Consider the following 18,879-nt stretch of genomic DNA (forward strand, 5'->3'; position numbering starts at 1 on the left):
ATTGTACTAAGATTGAAATGGCCTGAAACAATTACTAAACAAACTGCAAAACTGCTGCATTTTTTAAAGTTTGCCTTTGACAGCACTGAACAAGCTAGCAGCACTATCTAGTGGCTGTGTGCAGGACACCTATAGCATCTTAGCTAGGGTCCAAAATTAACATGCCCCTGGTGAATATATGAGAAGGTTGTTACTTGCCAGATGATCTGTACCTTATTCATAAATTCTAACAATGCATGGTTGTGAGAATGGGATATGGCTTAGTGTGATTATCAAATTGCAGCGGTTGTGATGTAATTATAGAAATGTATGATTATATACATATACAATATACTAGTGAACTGTGACACTATTGTTAGATCGGGTCTCCACGTCAGATAATATGTAGGATACAACCCCGGATGCCAGATCCCGTCAGAAAATATCAGTTTGTCCAGTAACAGAATAACTAGTCAGCAGAGCTGTTGATACCCAAAATGATTGTTTAACAGTCTTACGAACTTAACTGACGAGCAGCCGGCAGGCTTGAAAATGTTTTTTTTTTTTTTTATCATTGCGACTGTTTAATAGTTCAATAAACAGTTTAATGAGCAAGTACAATAATATTAGGTCACTTACATTTTAGGCGGAACCACTGCACATCTCACAGCAACCAGCCGATTCATTGCTGAACAGGGCTGTTTAGAGACCTTTTGAGGGGCAGGTGCTCAAAGTATAAAACGGGCACATGGAACATGGCTTTTAATAGGGCTGTGCTCCTTGCTGATATGTGTATCGAAATGGATGCTTCTGTATTGATACAGCAGCAAATGCCATGACGCAGGTTTGAAAAAGAAACAGAAAAGACCATTTTAAGTTTAAATGTTAAAGACATTTTTTGCACCTCTTAATGTCACGTTACAGAAACGAGGTCTGGGTCCAAGAATGCAGGGAGGTGTCTTTAATAAAACAAACTAACACAAAGGCCAACACGGCACAATAAACAGAAACCAAAACAAAACATAACATAAGCAGATCTCAGAACAGGGAGCAGGACATGAATCACGGGTAACAACATATAATGAAAGCACACAGAGTGGTGAGAAGGTGGAAGCTATATAGTCCGTGGTGATGGGGATCAGCTGTGGGTGTAATGATTAGCCAGGTGTGTGCAATGAAACAGGTGTATGCGTGTAATCCTGTGAGTGGAGTCCGGGAGGAAGGGAGATGGCGACCTCTGGTGGGGAAGGGCAGACCTGCAGTCCGGCCTCGTGACAGTACCCCACCTTAAAGGAACGGCTTCCAGACGTTCCCCAAGATCCAACAGTCCGGAGGGGGGTGAAACAGTGAACAGGGGGAGGGATGGCGGGCCAGGTCCGTGTGGGGGCAGAGGGTCTGGAGATGGAGGCAGCGCAGGAAGCCAGGGCGGGTCTGGAGGAACGGACCAGGGGGGCTTCAGCCCAACAGGAACCCCAGGGCCCAGCCAGGGTGGGGCCGGAGGGACAAACCAGGCAGTGAGTTTAAGAACGGCCTCTGTGGCCGTGACAGGGCAGACAGTGAGTTCAGGAACGGCCTCTGTGGCCGTGACAGGGCAAACAGTGAGCTCAGGAACGGTCTCTGTGGCCGTGACAGGGCAGACAGAGAGCTCAGGAACGGTCTCTGTGGCCGTGACAGGGCAGACAGTGAGTTCAGGAACGGCCTCTGGCAGGGTAAGGAGCTCGAGTGGAGCCGGCAGGGCGAGAAGTTCGGGTAGAGCCGGCAAGGCGAGGAGCTCGGGTGGCGCCGGCAGGGCAAGGCGCTCGGGTGGCGCCGGCAGGGCAAGGCGCTCGGGTGGCGCCGGCAGGGCAAGGAGTCTGGGTGGCGCCGGCAGGGCAAGGCGCTTGGGTGGCGCCGGCAGGGCAAGGAGTCTGGGTGGCGCCGGCAGGGCAAGGAGTCTGGGTGGCGCCGGCAGGGCAAGGCGCTTGGGTGGCGCCGGCAGGGCGAGGAGCACGGGTGGCGCCGGCAGGGCGAGGAGCACGGGTGGCGCCGGCAGGGCGAGGAGCTTGAGTGGCTCTAACACGGCCTCCTGGCCAGCAGTGAGCTCTTGGGAGGCCTCCTGGCCTTGTGAGACGGAAGCCTTCTTCCGTCTCTTCCTCCGTTTCCGGGAGCGGGATGCCGTGGCATACTCAGCCTCCACAGTGGGCGCCGCTGCGGCATTCTCGGCCACCTCTGGGGGATAGAGAGCGGCCACCGCCGCCTCGGGAGCGCTGCGAGCGTGCCCCGCCGACATCTCCGCCGCTAACTCCACCCTGAAGGCTGAGCCGCTCACCTGAAGAATCCTGTCGATGTAACCATCCAACGACTCCTCAGGGTCCCAGTATGGTGCTCGGGACCTGAACGGCTCAGCTAGACCACTCCAAAAAAAGACCACGAGACACTCCTTCTCAACGGTCGACTGCCGAGCCAACCCGATGAACTCCTTGGAGTAATCCTCCACGCTCCGATCCCCCTGGCGCATGTTCAATAACCTCCCCGCTGGACCCATCGTTGGTGCTTTCATTCTGTCACGTTACAGAAACGAGGTCTGGGTCCAAGAATGCAGGGAGGTGTCTTTAATAAAACAAACTAACACAAAGGCCAACACGGCACAATAAACAGAAACCATAACATAAGCAGATCTCAGAACAGGGAGCAGGACATGAATCACGGGTAACAACATATAATGAAAGCACACAGAGTGGTGAGAAGGTGGAAGCTATATAGTCCGTGGTGATGGGGATCAGCTGTGGGTGTAATGATTAGCCAGGTGTGTGCAATGAAACAGGTGTATGCGTGTAATCCTGTGAGTGGAGTCCGGGAGGAAGGGAGATGGCGACCTCTGGTGGGGAAGGGCAGACCTGCAGTCCGGCCTCGTGACACTTAATTACTCTGGAATGATATTATTATTGTTGTTGTTGATGTTATTGAGTTTACAGTGTATGGTGGTTTTGCTGTTGTAAACACTACTGTTGTTGTTGTAGAAAAAAATATTCCTCTCTTATTTAAAATAGAATTCTATTCTAATCCTGTTCTGAATTTTTTCATGTTTTGAATGATAATGATTATAAATAAAGGATTGATAAGTATAATTCGGAGGACGAGAAAATCAGTATAAGCCTGTTTTACCAGTGTTGTGATAATTATTTTTAAGGCAACCTACATTTTTTAAATAAATACTGTAATAATAGTTGTTCAAAGTATGAATAGTTTTTAGTCAGATAACATAAAAAAGACAAGACACCTCGACGCACTTTAAACTTTTCCCAATTAAACAGCAAGAACGAAAGAGAACAAGCACCTTCGTTTTTATTGCTGCGTGTAGAACTACTTTTGACGTGCAGGAAATCCTTAATATTTGTATACTTTATAATTGCACTGTCCTTGGAGCGGACCTGACCTACATTTCACTGCTGGTTATACTCTGTATAATTGTGTATGTGATGAATAAAAATCTTGAATCTTGATCCCTAATATGGACAAACTCACACGGCTATCGCTGTAGCTGAGCTGAATAAAAAGCAGAAACGAAACACGATTGCGAAAATTTCTGGATTATGTGTGTTTTTCAAGTTATCTCCAGGTAATAAATAAATAAACCATATGAAAAATGCAGTACTGATTGATATATAATTTAGTATAGAAACTATTAAATATATTTCCTGAATTATTCTGTGATAAAAATGGGAAAAAGGTGTTCATAGTAGCCTTTATAAACCAATCATAAAATTGTCATTAGGAAAACATTGAACAAAAATATTGTAGCCCCTTGCTGTAGCTAACCGTGCTTCCACAAGCTACACACAGCAATATAAACAACAGCTGTGCATGATCTCTTCACACCGTTGTCGTAAAATAATAATAATTAAATAATATAAGTTTACAAGCACACCGCTCCGCTGAGAACTCCACTTACCGGCAGCCACGGACGTTATTGAAGGCATCCTAAAGGTGTCAGAACGTGAGGGATCATCCCGGATGAGATCGTCAGGTGAAAGGTCATCATGTGGATAATTTAATTTATGGCAAAATTATTATTAATTAATTTGACTAATAGTAGATTGGGCAAGCCTTCACAAAAGGGCGTTTAATTACAAAAAAAAAAATTATTGCCTTGACAAAAGGGCACTTTGGACATCAGGTGCTCAAGCACCCACCGCACCCCCCTCTGCACGTGCCTGTTGCTGGATGATTTAGTGTTTTTAAAGAAACACTAAAAGTGTTTTTAATCAATCGAACCATTGCACAAACACTGGCAATAGCAAGTACAACCATTTGGATTCTCCTGAGGAAGAAAGAAACCACTGGTGTACTAAGTAACACACTCAAACAGGTAGATCAAGGAAAACATCTGCAGTTGATGACAGAAACATTGTGACAGCTGTAAAGAAAGACCCTAAAACAACTGTTAGTGACATCAGCAACAACCTCCAGAGGGCAGGAGTGAAGGCATCACAATCTACTGTTCGCAGAAGACTTCATGAACAAAACTACAGAGGCTACACCAGAAGATGCAAACCACTCATTAGCAAGAAGAATAGGAGACGAGCCTCAAAAATTCTGGGACAAGGTTTTATGGACTGATTTTATGGATCAAAGTGATGGAAAGGCTAAAGTTTGGAGAAAGAAAGGATCTGCTCATGATCCCAAACATACAAGCTCATCTGAAATCACAATGATAGCCATCATAGAGTCCGTAAACACGCTGATGTCCGTCCATACAGATTATAATCATGCAGATACGGCCACATTCCCTACACAATACACACACACACATAAAAAAATGTTGAAGAAAAAATAAAGTTTTTTATGGATAAAGCCGATCGCTAAGTTACGCCCCGCTCAGATGACAGATGCGTCACAGAAGCGTCACGCGCTGTCTGGAGAGAGTGCCAAATTCAAATAATTTATATTCCGCTTTTCTGAGACTTTTTTTTCCGTGGATGATCTCATTCTGTTTGTAAAACTGTATGCTACAGCACCGTGTTGTTTTTTTTACCACCAAGACGCAGTTTTTGAGCGTAATGTATTCCATAACGGACGCGAACAATAACTCTCTGAAGAAATGAAACGTAAACAAAGGAATATTCATCCTTATTACAACGTTATTGTTTCGCTGGACTAAAAGTGCTCGCTGGGATGTTGTTCTGTGGACCCTTACCTCTCTAACTAAACTGGGATTTCAGCAGTGGACGCGTTTGTGGCTCGTTATTACAATGATAATGGTACGTACTGCTTTTTTAATCTGCTTGTTTTGATGTGTACTGCTTACACAAATGTAGCAAATACATTCCTTATAAGCTTTCCATCGAAAAACAGCGATCTGTCGTCGATGCTTGAGGCTTAGACCTTCAGAATGATATATAGTTTGTCAAGATTAACTTTGTCCCGTTTCATTTATTCTATTAGAAAACAATGACACATGCAAACAAAGAGCGTTCAGTCGCTCTGGTGAACGTTAACAGGTTAAGGGTTGGATCCAGACTGACGCTTCTGTAATTCCTAGTTACCACGGGATGTTAATCAGAAACAGAGAAACAAATAGAGACATAATTAGCGTAGCTGCAGTTCCATTTAAGCAAAAATGATTTGTTCAACCCAAGCTATGTGAATGCTTGGCTAAAGAGATGTGTCTTTAATCTAGATTTAAACAGAGAGAGTGTGTCTGAACCCCGAACGTTATCATGTTTGGGCATTATCATGTATCAGGAAGGCTATTCCAGAGTTTGGGAACCAAATGTGAAAAAGCTCTACCTCCTTTAGTGGACTTTGCTATCCTAGGTACTACCAAAAGTCCAGAGTTTTGCGACCTTATGGAGCGGGTTGGATTGTAGCGTGGTAGAAGACAAGTTAGGTACGCAGGAGCTAAACCATTTAGGGCCTTATAGGTAAGTAATAATATTTTGTAAATGATACGGAACTTAATAGGTAGCCAGTGCAGAGACTGTAAAATTGGGGTAATATGATCATATTTTCTTGACCTGGTAAGAACTCAAGCTACAGATAGTCCAAAATGCAGCGGCTAGTTTATCGAACCTTGCTACCTCCGTCGTTCCCACCTCATTCAAAAAATCCATCATTATCCCTGTGCCAAAGAACAATAAACCCTCTTGCCTGAATGACTATCGCCCAGTTGCCCTCACATCTATAGTCGTGAAGGTTTTTGAGAGACTTGTAAAGAGCCACATCAGGCTCCTCCATCCCTGATACTTTGGACCCTCTTCAGTTTGCTATCGCCCAAACAGATCTACGGACGATGCCATCTCTCACGTCCTCCACTCTTCCCTCACACACTTGGACAGCAACAATGGGAATTATGTAAGGCTGACACTATAAAAAACATTATATACAATATATTTACAACATATATTAAGGTTGTTTTCGTGTCATTTAAAAGGCTTGTGGAACGTATGATATTGTTGTAATCTTTTGATACATAACTTTACCTGATGATTAGTGTTCAGTTCACATGCTCGATGTGATTATTTAGAATTAAGGATTGTTTCTTCTATGGCTTAACCGCGTAATGAATACAAATGGTATATGTATGTTTGTGCATGTCAAATACGTGGTGTTTGGTTTCAGATGAAAGCTGATTCCATTAATAGTAAGCTGGTGTGGATCAAATTTGTTTGTTCTCATCAATGCATGATTACAATACGAATAGAAATCTGCTGTCAATAAGTTTTTCATGTGATAAATAACTGAACAGATAAGGTATGCGCACGGAAAGAAGCTGTGCAGGGCGGGGCTCCGCCCCACAGGAAGAATCCGATTGGGTCAGTCGCCCGGGGGGCAGATCCCAAATCGGCCTGTTAAAAACAGATACCCAACTGTGTCTCAGTGGTTGGTTGTTGGAAATTGAAAAGAAAAGCGTAAGCTCAGCTCGCTCCTTCCTCGACGCTCTCAGTCATTTAACATCATGATTGAGCAGTAAACTGAGATCAAGACTCAAGCTTCCAAAGAACTTTAACATCTAAAAGCCTCAGAAACTGAAACCAACTTCCTGGGAGCGTCATCAAGTCAGAACGAGGCCAACCAACCACTGAAGAGTATTCTCGTGACAACGAACTACCAAGCCGCCAATCCGCGCACTATCTTTTGTGAGCCGGGAAGGAAGAAACTCAACTGAAAGCGAGAAAGTTGAAGTAGCGCATTCTTGAACCGGGAAAAGACTGAACTTGACCGAAAGCAAAGAAAGTAAGACAAAATCTCCTAAATTTGCTGGAAACTGGTTGTATTCATCGCTAAGAGTAAAGACAGAAAAGTTCCGTGTGTGTGATTTCCCTCAGGTTGAAAACGAGCATTAGAACCTAAAACTCTCTTCAGATCAAAACAATTCATTGCAACGAATGTGTGTGTTTGTTTATGTCTTTTGTTTTGTGTTGTTTAGCTTAGTATTGTGTTAGAGTAGTGAAATAAACTTTGATTCTATTAAGAAATCTCATGTCTGTTGCTATGTGATTTTCCAAGTATAAATTACTTGCCAAAAAGATAACGTTTTACCTGTGCTCATGAGCTTGATAACTAACTATTTGGTTTGTTTTATCGTTGGTCGCGAATAAGATAAACAAAATTGTTAAGAGATAACATGCTGATTTTAATGCTTGCTGGACAAGTCGTTAATAAGGTATCGTTAACAAGGTATAAGTTGGACATTCTGATTAATCTCAATTAATCATATAAATATTGACTCTTAAGAGTGATTCCCTAAAAGCTAAAGTTAGAACAATGATTCTAAAGATTACTTACACTGCGGTTATGAACACTACTTTAATATGCATTATACAGAGGCAAGATGAAAAGAAAAGTTTTGCATCAATAATAGTTCCAAAGTATTTATAGGATTGCACATACTCAATGGTCTGACCTTTAATTAAAGTAGCTTTATTCATAAATGTGTTCTTCCTAAAGTCAATGAGCATATCTTTAGTTTTTGATGTATCAAGCTGGAAGTAAGATTCTTCACACCAATGTACCAAGTCATCAATAACTGGGCTGTGGCTGATCTCATTCTCAGACTAACAATAACCAAATCATCTGCTTATTTTATGATGGTTCTATTGTCATAGCTGCTCAGACACATTTGTGCAAAGCATAAATAATAAAGGTGACAGCACACACCCTTGAGGAGACCTTGTAGAAGAGCTCTTCCGGTCAAACAAAATACCATTGACCCTCCCTCTCGGTGTCCTATTTGTTAAAAATTAAAAAATCCAACCTACCAGATTATTACTTAACTCAAATTGTTCTATGAGCGTTCTGGACAAAATGTGGGGTTGGATTGTATTAAAATCTGGGGAGTAGTCTATAAATAGAAGTCTGGCATGTGTCCAATTCCCATCCAAATGTCTAAAAAGCAAATATCCTCCACCCCTCAATGAGGCCTACATGCAAATTGCATGGGGTCCAGAGCATGTTCAGCCTGTCTCAGGATCTTAGACCTCACCAGTTTCTCAAAAATCTTCATTAAAACTGAAGTCAGAGCAACTGGCTTGAAACCATTAATGGTTTTAGGACCACTACATTTAGGAACTGGGACAACCACAGCATCTTTCCAGAGGTTAGGTACATGGTGTGTCTGTTATGACTTCTTATAAGTCCTGTATTTCATGATATTTAAGTCTTTTGCACATGATTTAAGTAACCGGCCACAGATATTATCAGGACTAGGGCTTTTGTTCACCTTTACTTAATTAAAAGCCTTTCAACATCCTGAAGATCAATGTTGAAATGCTGACTGTTCATAAGTTTAAGACTCAATTCCTGAATTTCTTTGCTAAAATCGAAATGATCAAAATGACAATGACTATTGAGAGCATTTGCAAATTCAATATCTGAATTAAAAATCATCGAACATGTCACCTTTATTTATATAGAGCTTTATACAATATTGATTGTGTCAAAGCAGCTTTACAGTATCAACAGGAAAAGAGTTTCAATAATGCAAGAGGACACTAAGTCATTTTTTATTTTTTTTTTACTTTACTTTATTGTTCAGCCTTAGCTGAAAATTGGTTTTTGGTCTCGCTTACATATACAACATGAAAACAATTCACATTTCAATACACTACACAAACACATAAAATAAGTAATTAATACAATCATCCCTCCTTAAACACTATAATCCTGCCCTTTATTCAAAAGACTTATTGCGTATGGTGCAAAGGTTTGTTTATATATTACTTTCATTGCCTTCAGTGTCCTATAGCGGCGTCCGGATGGTAGCAATTCAAAGGCGTAATTCAGAGGGTGCGTTGTATCTCCACTTATAGCCAAAGCTTTCCTCCTAACTGCCATAACATACAGCTGATCGATCGATTTTTGCTTAACTCCTATTATTTTGCCTGCCATCCTTGTAATCCTATTTAATTTTACTTTATTTACTGATGTTATTCGCCCAAACCAAGCTGTTATATTATACCCTAAAACACTTTCAATTAAACTAATATAAAGTCTTTGTAACACAGCCTGACTAACGTAAAATTCTCTCAATTTCCGTAACAGATATAGCCTCTGATTTGCTTTCTTGGAGATAGAATCCACATTACCAGAAAAATTTAATTTGCAGTCAATCATAGTTCCCAAATACTTAAAAACCTTCACAATTTCCACTGGTTGATCACATAACATAATTTCTGTTAAAGGTTCTGGGTGATTTAAAATCAATTCTTTTGTCTTCCCAACATTAGAGAACTTGCTTTACACCATCTTTCTAATTCCAAAACATGCTCTCCATACTCATGATCAATTCGATCCTTCCATAAGAGTGCAACCAGTGCCATATCGTCTGAGTATTTATACAATTTATAATTTGTACTCTGCATTTGCATCTCATTTGTATAGACAGAAAATAATAGTGGTGACAAAACGCATCCTTGAGGTGCTCCTGTATTTAAACCCATAATATCTGATTTAACCCCCTTGATGACAACTCGTTGTGGTCTATCTGTTAAAAAATTTTTAATCCAATGAATTATTACTCCATTCACTCCTAAAACTAAGAGACGTTCTAAAAGCAAATGTATCTGCATCGTATTAAATGCAGATGTGTAATTGTAACAACGTTCGTAGATTCCGGAAGAAGGAGGCGGGAACCGGCAAACATTCAAAGATTTAATAACCAAAATAAACAAACGTAAAAGTACAGCGGCAGCCCCTCACGGACGACTGCCGCACACAAAACACAAAATAAAATCCAGGCCTCTCTCGTCTTCCACTGTCGTCACTCCTCCTTTTATCCTTCCGGAGCTCCTCCGTGGGACTCGAGACCGGTGAGTGTCGCAGGTGTCGCTCATTATCATTAACTCCACCGGCCTCGCTCCGTTCCCACGGCTCTCGGCCCCGCCCCACTCACCACAGTAATCAATAAAAAGAACCCGTGCGTATGCCTTTACTTGTTGTAAGTGACTAGCAATTGTATCAACCATAGTAAGTGTAGCGTCCTCGGTCCCTCTTTGAGGTTTATACGCAAATTGCAGTACATCTAAGTGATCAGTAGGGCTGGGTATCGTTCAAAAATTTTCGATACCGATACCGATACCTTGAGTTCGATACCGGTTCCTGAACGATACTTTTTTCGATACCAGTTTTATGAAATCAGTTTTAATAAGATAACATTATCTCAAAAAAATATTTTTTAATGTTGATATTTATACAGACTCAAAGCCTCATCTCCTGAGCCACTGCACAAAGGAACAAAATATATCCAACACAATAAATAAATAATTTTAATAAAGTTCAAATTGTTTTCAGTTTACACATCTGTTAGGCTACGTTTACATTAGATTAGATTAGATTAGATTCAACTTTATTGTAATTTATGCAGAGTACAAGTACAGAGCTAATGAAATGCAGTTAGCATCTAACCAGAAGTGCAAGAATATAGTGTTTTATATACATATAAGTGCAGAGTAAGTGAAGATATGATTTACAGAATGTACAGTGGAATTGCTATATACAGTATTGAGCAGAGTATATACAGAATATAAATAGGAATGCAATGTAGGGATTGTATGTACATTATGAACAGAGCAATGTAGATTATATAGATTACAGATTATATATACACATTATGAACAGCAGAAACGTGAGAACAGTGGTAATAAATAAATACAGCTGGATGAGTGTGCAAAGTATTGATAGAACAATGTATTCTATGCAAAATAGCAGTAGTGCAATATTTTATAGAAATAGTTTACTGTGCTTTGTACAGTAACAACTTTAGACAGTTTATAGTGTAATAACTTTAACAATGTGCAGTCTGTGCAAAATATGAGTAGTGCAAATGCATGTGTGTAAAGTACTGTGACCAGTGCAGTAATAAGCAGGTGCAGGTTAGATTGGTGGTGTGGCGTTCAGAAGTGTTACAGCCTCGGGGAAGAAGCTCTTCCTGAGCCTACTAGTGCGATAGCGTAGGCACCTGTAACGCCTGCCGGATGGAAGGAGGGTGAAAAGTCCATGGTTGGGGTGAGAGGCATCCTTGATGATGTTTCTTGCCCTGCCCAGACAGCACTTATAATAAATGTTCTCAATGGAAGTTAACTGGGTGCCGGTGATCCGTTGAGCAGTTTTCACCACCCGCTGGAGTGCTTTGCGGTCAGATGCGGAGCAATTGCTGTGCCATACTGAGATGCAGTTCGTGAGTATGCTTTCAATGGTACAGCGGTAGAATTCCACAAGGATCCTGGGATTCAGGTGAACTTTCTTAAGGCTCCTTAAGAAGTAAAGGCGCTGCTGTGCCTTTTTGACCAGAGTGGAGGTGTTATGGGACCAGGTGAGGTCATCAGAGATGTGGATGCCAAGGAACTTGAAACTCGACACACGCTCCACTACAGCTCCGTTGATGTAGATGGGTGTGTGTGCATGACTCCTAGTCCGCCTGAAGTCCACAATGATCTCCTTTGTCTTCTGGGTGTTTAGTTCTAGATTGTTGGTGGCACACCACACAGCCAGGTGCTGCACCTCATCCCTGTAGGCTGATTCATCGTCATCCTTGATCAGACCTACCACCGTGGTGTCATCTGCAAATTTGATGATGGTGTTGGAGCCATAAACAGGAACACAGTCATGGGTGAAGAGGGAGTACAAGAGAGGGCTCAGTACGCAGCCCTGTGGCACGCCGGTGTTCAGGGTGATGATGGAGGAGGAGAGGTTATCTAACTTGACGGACTGAGGTCTGTTAGTCAGAAAATCTAGAATCCAATTGCAGATGGGTGTACTGATTCCAAGCTGGCTGAGCTTGGAGATCAGCTTGGAGGGGATTACAGTATTGAATGCAGAACTGAAATCTATGAACAGCATTCTCACATGTGTGTTTTGACTGTCCAGGTGGGTGAGGGCAGAGTGAAGTGCTGTTGAGATGGCGTCCTCTGTTGACCTATTGTGGCGATAGGCAAATTGGAATGGGTCTAGTGTAGCAGGGAGACAGGATTTTACATTAGAGCGTGTTCATTTTAAAACACATAATCATTTCTAGGTTGTTAAAGACTTCAAGAAATTTAAAATCTTCATCCAAGTGGGTGTTTTATTTTCTTTCACCATATGTTTTATTGTTATTAAATTCTGGTGTAGTATGTCTAATTATTTGAATGCATAAAAACAACTTAGTTTATTTAAATTTATTCTTAAAATAGCCTAATGAAAGGTTTTATTTTTCCTCAGAAATTCTGTGTTCTGTATCTGGTTTTCAAATGAAGACATAAAACATTAATTTAATTTCTTTAAATTATTGAAAATCAAAGTTTATTTATTTTGGCAAACAAAGGGGGTTTACTATTAAAATAAAAAAATTGAATAACTGTTGTGTGATAATTTCTAAAAAAAAAAAAATAATAAAGTTTTAATAATTTTAATAGTAGCCTAGTAGTAGCAGTATGTACACTCTGCTGAACAATATTAATATGTTTCTGCCGCAGTGTCTTCCAAGTTAATCCGAACTTTTATTTTGACGGGTTTCCGGGAATACCTTTACAGTTCTGTGTGTATATGATATGACGCAAGTTTTACTCGAATCAAACGGTAAAATGCTCATTAATTGACAGCAGTTCTGGAGATGTTGTTCATGTGTTTATGTCCTCATTTAGTTAGGCGGCAGATGCTGAAATCACCGTGAGCGTCACGCGAGCTTCAGTCTGTGTGTAGTAAACAAACTGCGCGATATAAAGAGCGGACTGCTCCGTGCGCTTTCGAAACGCTCTCACGGAAGTCAAACACTGATCAATCAGCACGTCGCCGTTTCTAGTCAAACACACCTAGTGCTGCAGGATTATTGGCTCACTGACGGTGATGAGATTAACCCCTTAGGTATTGAAATTTGGTACCGAACGACAAGACGTTTTTCGATACTCTGTGGTATCGAGGCAATTCGGTCGGTGCCTAAAAAGTATCGAACTCGATACCCAGCCCTAGTGCTCAGATACATATGGTTTAAGATGATAACTAATGACCCTTTCCATGCATTTCGCAAGTATTGATGTTAAAGCCAGAGGGCGAAAATCTTCCAAATTTTTCGCCCCTACTTTTTTAGGAATGGGCCGTATAAATGACAGTTTCCACATATTCGGCACAGTCTGAGAATTTAATAAAAGCTGAAATAATTTTGTTAAAGGGTCAGTTAATTAATTCGCACAAATCTTTAAAACATGGCCCCTAAGAAAATCTGGGCCTGGCGATTTACAGGAGCTAATTTGCTTAAGATACATTCTAGAGTGTTCACTCCTCAAACAGGTCGGTGAACCCACAGGAATCCTGGCACTAATTTCATCAGCCTTATCTCTATTACCAACTACATCATATCTTCTGTAAAAACATATTTAAATCATTAACCCATTTTAAAATATCTGTGTCAATAATGTCATTGTTTACATCTTTTGAATCACGCCCCATCATCTTATTTAACCCTTGCCAAGCAGTCCTTGCATCATGATTTGCTAAACGATCCTCAACCTTACTTTTAAAATCGAATTTTGCCTTTTGTATCATAGCTCTTAATTCCTTTCTTTTTATCTTAAACCCCTCAAAGTCATTTCCACGAAAGGCTGTGTTTTTCTCATTAAGGCATTTCTTCAGATCTTTAGTAAACCATGGCTTGTTATTTGAAAAGATTTTAACCACTTTAGTATCAATTACAGTTTCTTCACAGAATTGAATATAAGAAGTGATACAGTCTGTTAGTTCATGAGGATCTCTGCTTGAACCGAAGAAAACATCCCAGTTTGTAGAGCAAAAACAATCCTTTAACATATCCTCTTTATCCTTGTTCCAAACCTGGATTTTCTTTTCCACCGATTTCTCACTTCTAACACGTTGTCTGTATTTTGGCAGTAAATAGATTACATTATGATCCGATCTGCCAATAGGTGCTCTACATATTGCCCTATATGCATCCTCAATGTTACCATAACACAGATCCAATGTGCGAGAGAAACGGTTTGGGCAATCAATATATTGCTGCAGGTTCGGGAGAGTCTCACTTAATAAAAGAGTATTAAAGTCCCCCAGTATAAACACTGGTTGATCTGCCGACTTTGTCAGGATCCTATTAAAGCACTCAGAAATGTGCTCAGCTGCCATTATTAGGTCCCGGTACATACACAAGGAGTATGGTTATTCGGCCAAATTCCCGCGGCAGATAATAAGGTCTTAACGATACACCCAATGTTTCAAAATCTGGGGTGCATGTTTGTTCAATTACAGTATACTGCGATGCCCACTTTTTATCAACATATATACAGAGTCCTCCACCAACAGATTTCCGTGATTTTACCTTATCCCTGTCAGCTCGGATTGTGGTGAATCCCTCAATGTCCGCATTATGATTTTCATTTAACCACGTTTCCGTAAAGCAGATGAGATTGCTGCTCCTGAATTCCTCCTCTCGTTTAACTCAGAGTGCAACTTCATCCATCTTATTACTGAGAGATCTGACATTGGACAGTGTGATCACCGTGAGTGGATGGTAACGTCCGCGCCTCCGCAGTCTGTTGCGAATTCCTCCCATCGAACCTCTCTTCTTTGTTTTCCTTTTATGCAGACACAAGCTTGATGGAATCTCCATCTCCGCCGCACAGTTCTTCTTATGTTGCAAGGACAGCAAGAAGTCTCTCGAATAAGTCTTCGGCACCAGTAACGCCAGTCGATTTTCAAAGGCTTCGCCCGCTAGCACCACTCCCGCCAACGCCGCGACCACACAGATCACGAACACATTCATGGTACATTCAAATTTAAAAAGAGCAACAAACAACAAATAAAAACAGCAAATAAAAACTAATAAACCACAAACGCCACGACAACAGCGAGACACAGGGTCAGCAGGAGGCCACGCCCCCGAAAGTGAATTTTCCAGCTAAAGTCAGTTCATTGACGATTCAGTGATGTTATCCAGTTAAGCTCTCTTCCAAAAGTGTCTGTGCAATCATTCAAGTGTCCCCAACTAAGCAAGCCAAAGGCGACAGTGGCAAGGACCCAAAGCTCCATCGGTGACAGAAATGGAGAAAAAAAAACTTTGAGAAACCAGGCTCAGTCGGGGTGCCAGTTCTCCTCTGGCCAGACCAAACCAGAAGTTTAATTCCAGGATGCAACAAAGTCAGATTGTGCTGAGGTCTTGTCTGGTTCCCGTGGTCTTGTGTCAATGGACATCAAGATCTTCGGAGGGGATCTGTCTCTGGGGCGCATCTAGTTTGACATGCTCTCCGCAGACATTCAGGGCTGTAGAGGTCATCTCTAGGTGCTAATCCACTATTTGGGCTGCATATGGACTGGATCTGGTGGCTATGGTGACCTCGGAATAAGAACCAGTGCCACTAAGTTCTACAGATGGTGGTGCCAGGAGCAGATTTGGTAGAGCTGGGGGTGGTTTGGGGGTATTAAAAAAATTATAATTTAATGATAAAATACTATAGTTTTACAGTTATTAGTGCAGTTACTGTCAGGGGTCCTGACCCTGTGTTTCTCCCTCTCACCACCAGAGATCACCATCGCCCATCCTCCCAGTCTCCTTTACCTTAACTCCACACACCTGTGCACCTACTCGCACACACACAGCTGTTGCCCATCCTGATGGCTATTTATAGTCCTTCCCCACGCCTCTCTGGGCTGGATTATTAGTCGTTTATATGTGGACGGATGCAAGCACTAAGTTGTGTCCCTGTTTCTGTTTTCAGATTCTTATATCTGTGTTTGTTTCTGTTGTGGTTTCTACTTTGTATGCCTTTAAGCTAATAAAGACCTGCGTTTGGACCCAGACCCCTGTTTACACGGTGTGTTCCTCTACCTGTGCAGTGACAGTTACTAATAATATTACACGTTTATTACACATTTCTTGGTAATACACATTTGACAGTGAAGCACTGAGCTTGAGTTGGCAAGCATACAAAATTTATTTCTATTAACAACAGTAACGTACAATTTTTTTATATAGAAAATTAATATATTCTACTTATTAAATGTACCTTCTTCTATAGTATTTTATGTAACAGACCGATAACTTATAAAAAGGAACACTCTTTGGGCCCTATTTTAACAATATAAGCGCATGGTCTAAAGCGCATGGCGCAGGTGCACTTAGAGTGTGTCCGAATCCCCTTTAGCTAGTTTAACGATGGGAAAAACGACCGGCGCGCCTGGCGCATGGTCTAAAAGGGTTGTCCCTATTCTCTTAATGAATAATGGGTGTTTTGGCCATAATGTGCAATAAACCAATCAGAGACTCATCTCCCATTCCCTTTAAGAGCCAGTTGTGCTTGCGCCATGGTGGATTTGTTATTTACATGGAAGAATTTACAAGCGCAAAGACCGAACTAATTCTGATACATGCAATGACTATCCATTATGACATGTTGGCATTTTTATATTAATGTAGCCTATATGAGAATAATCTTTTACATTGTAATCCTTTAATTTTTTATATTTGGCATGTTTGTGTGCTGCTGCATGTCCCTGTGTGTGTAATAAGCAGTGCAAATGCATTTGCTATTTAAACAACATGGCGCAGGACATGAAAATGGTAACTGCGTGGGGCCGAAACTTGCAAAAAACACTTGCGCGACTGGAGCCGCATTGCGCTAGGTATATGATAGGGCCTTTTATGTGTGATTCAGTTTCAAATTGAACAAAAGTTTGTTTTTCAAGGCAAGTTTAAATCAATTCAAGTGCTTGAATTTCTCTCGCAAAAGGTTGCACAATCCCTGAAAAGTGCTTGGATATCTCTCTCAAAAGGTAGTACAAACCCTGAAATTAATAATGTAATAACATTAGACTATTTCTGCCAAGAAGAACACAGCTAGGGCAAGAGAACAGAAAAGCCCGGAGTGGCTCGCAAATCTAGAATCTGATGGACCATCCCACAGTGTTGCGCATGTCCTGCATAGGCACACCTGCCAGAAAGGACTTGGAGGGCACTACACTTTGAGTTGAGTGAGCCTTGACCCCCCAAAGGTGAGGGGAGATCAGACAACTCATAGGTAATAGAAATGGCATCAACTATCCACCAGCTGAGGATCTGTTTAGAAGCTGGAAGACCTATCTTAGGGGGATCATAGCACACAAGCAGTTGGTCCACCCTTCTCCACAGGGCAGCTCTGTTTTTATTTGCAACGCAGCGTCTCGTTCCCTCAGGGAACCATGGTTACATACGTAACCTGGGAAGTTTTGTTTGCCATTTAATTTTCTCACACGTAACTTAAGAGTTGGGCAACGCAGTGGTCGCACCAGTGCGACAACTCACAAAATTTAGTTGTACTGAACCTTTGTTTTTTCAGAATTTAGCAGTAAGAAAGTACTATTCATCAAGTTTTTTTATATCAACTATGCATTCTGTTAGTTTTGTTAATTGATATGTTTCATTGGGCTGTGAAGAAATATAGAGGTGAGTATCATCAGTATAACAGTGAAAGTTAACACTCTGTTTCCTGATGATGTCTCCCAAGGGTAACATGTAAAGCGCGAAAAGCAATGGTCCTAGTACTGAGCCTTGTGGTACTCTATACTGCACTTGTGAATGATATGATACTTTTTCATTCACTGCTACAAATTGATGATGGTCAGATAAGATTTCAACCATGCCAATGCAATTCCACTAATGCCAACATAAATTTCTAGTCTATTCAAAGGAATGATGTGGTCGATTAGTGTCAAATGCAACGCTAAGATCCAGTAACACTAACAGGGAGATACAACCATGATCAGATGATAAGAGCAGGTCATTTGTAAGTCAGTACTATAATATGGTCTAAATCTTGACTGGAAATCCTCAAAGATACCATTTCTCTCAAAGTAGGAACATAGCTGAGAGAATACTGCCTTTTCTATTATTTTTGACAGAAAAGGGAGATTTGAGATCGGTCTGCAATTAACTAATTCTCTAGGATCAAGTTTTTTTTAATATGAGGCTTAATAACAGCCAATTTGAAGGTTTTGGGGACATATCCTAATGTCATTGACGAGTTAATAATATGCAGAATAGGATCTATGACTTCTGGAAGCACCTCTTTTAGCAGCTTAGATGGAATAGGGTCTAACATACATGTTGTAGGTTTTGATGATTTGACAATTTTATACAATTCTTCCTCTCCTATAGCAGAGAATGAGTGGAATTGTGCCTCAGAAGATCTACAGTGCGATACTGTAGCTGATGGCTGCATAGTTAGAATTTTATCTCTGATAGAATCAATCTTGAAAGTAAAGAAGTTTATAAAGTCATTACTGCTGTGCTGCTGGGAAATGTCTGCATCTGTTGATGCTTTATTTTTCGTTACTTTAGCCACTTTAGCGCTTTTCTATAAGTACAAGTACTTTCCTGCCATGCAATACGAAATACCTCTAGTTTTGTTTTCTTCTAGCCGTGCCCTATTTTCCGGGCTGCTCTCTTTAAAGGCACAATATGTA

The 18,879-nt window shown here is 41.1% G+C and overlaps 1 protein-coding gene across 1 annotated transcript in view; it reads left to right on the forward strand.

Moving 5' to 3' along the window:
- LOC306861601 (NACHT, LRR and PYD domains-containing protein 3-like) overlaps positions 1–18,879 on the forward strand; it is a 149,951-nt gene that overhangs the window by 38,295 nt on the left and 92,777 nt on the right. The window lies entirely within an intron of this gene.

Source organism: Barbus barbus (genome assembly GCF_936440315.1).
Source record: "Barbus barbus genome assembly, chromosome: 42".
Lineage (NCBI taxonomy): Eukaryota > Metazoa > Chordata > Actinopteri > Cypriniformes > Cyprinidae > Barbus > Barbus barbus.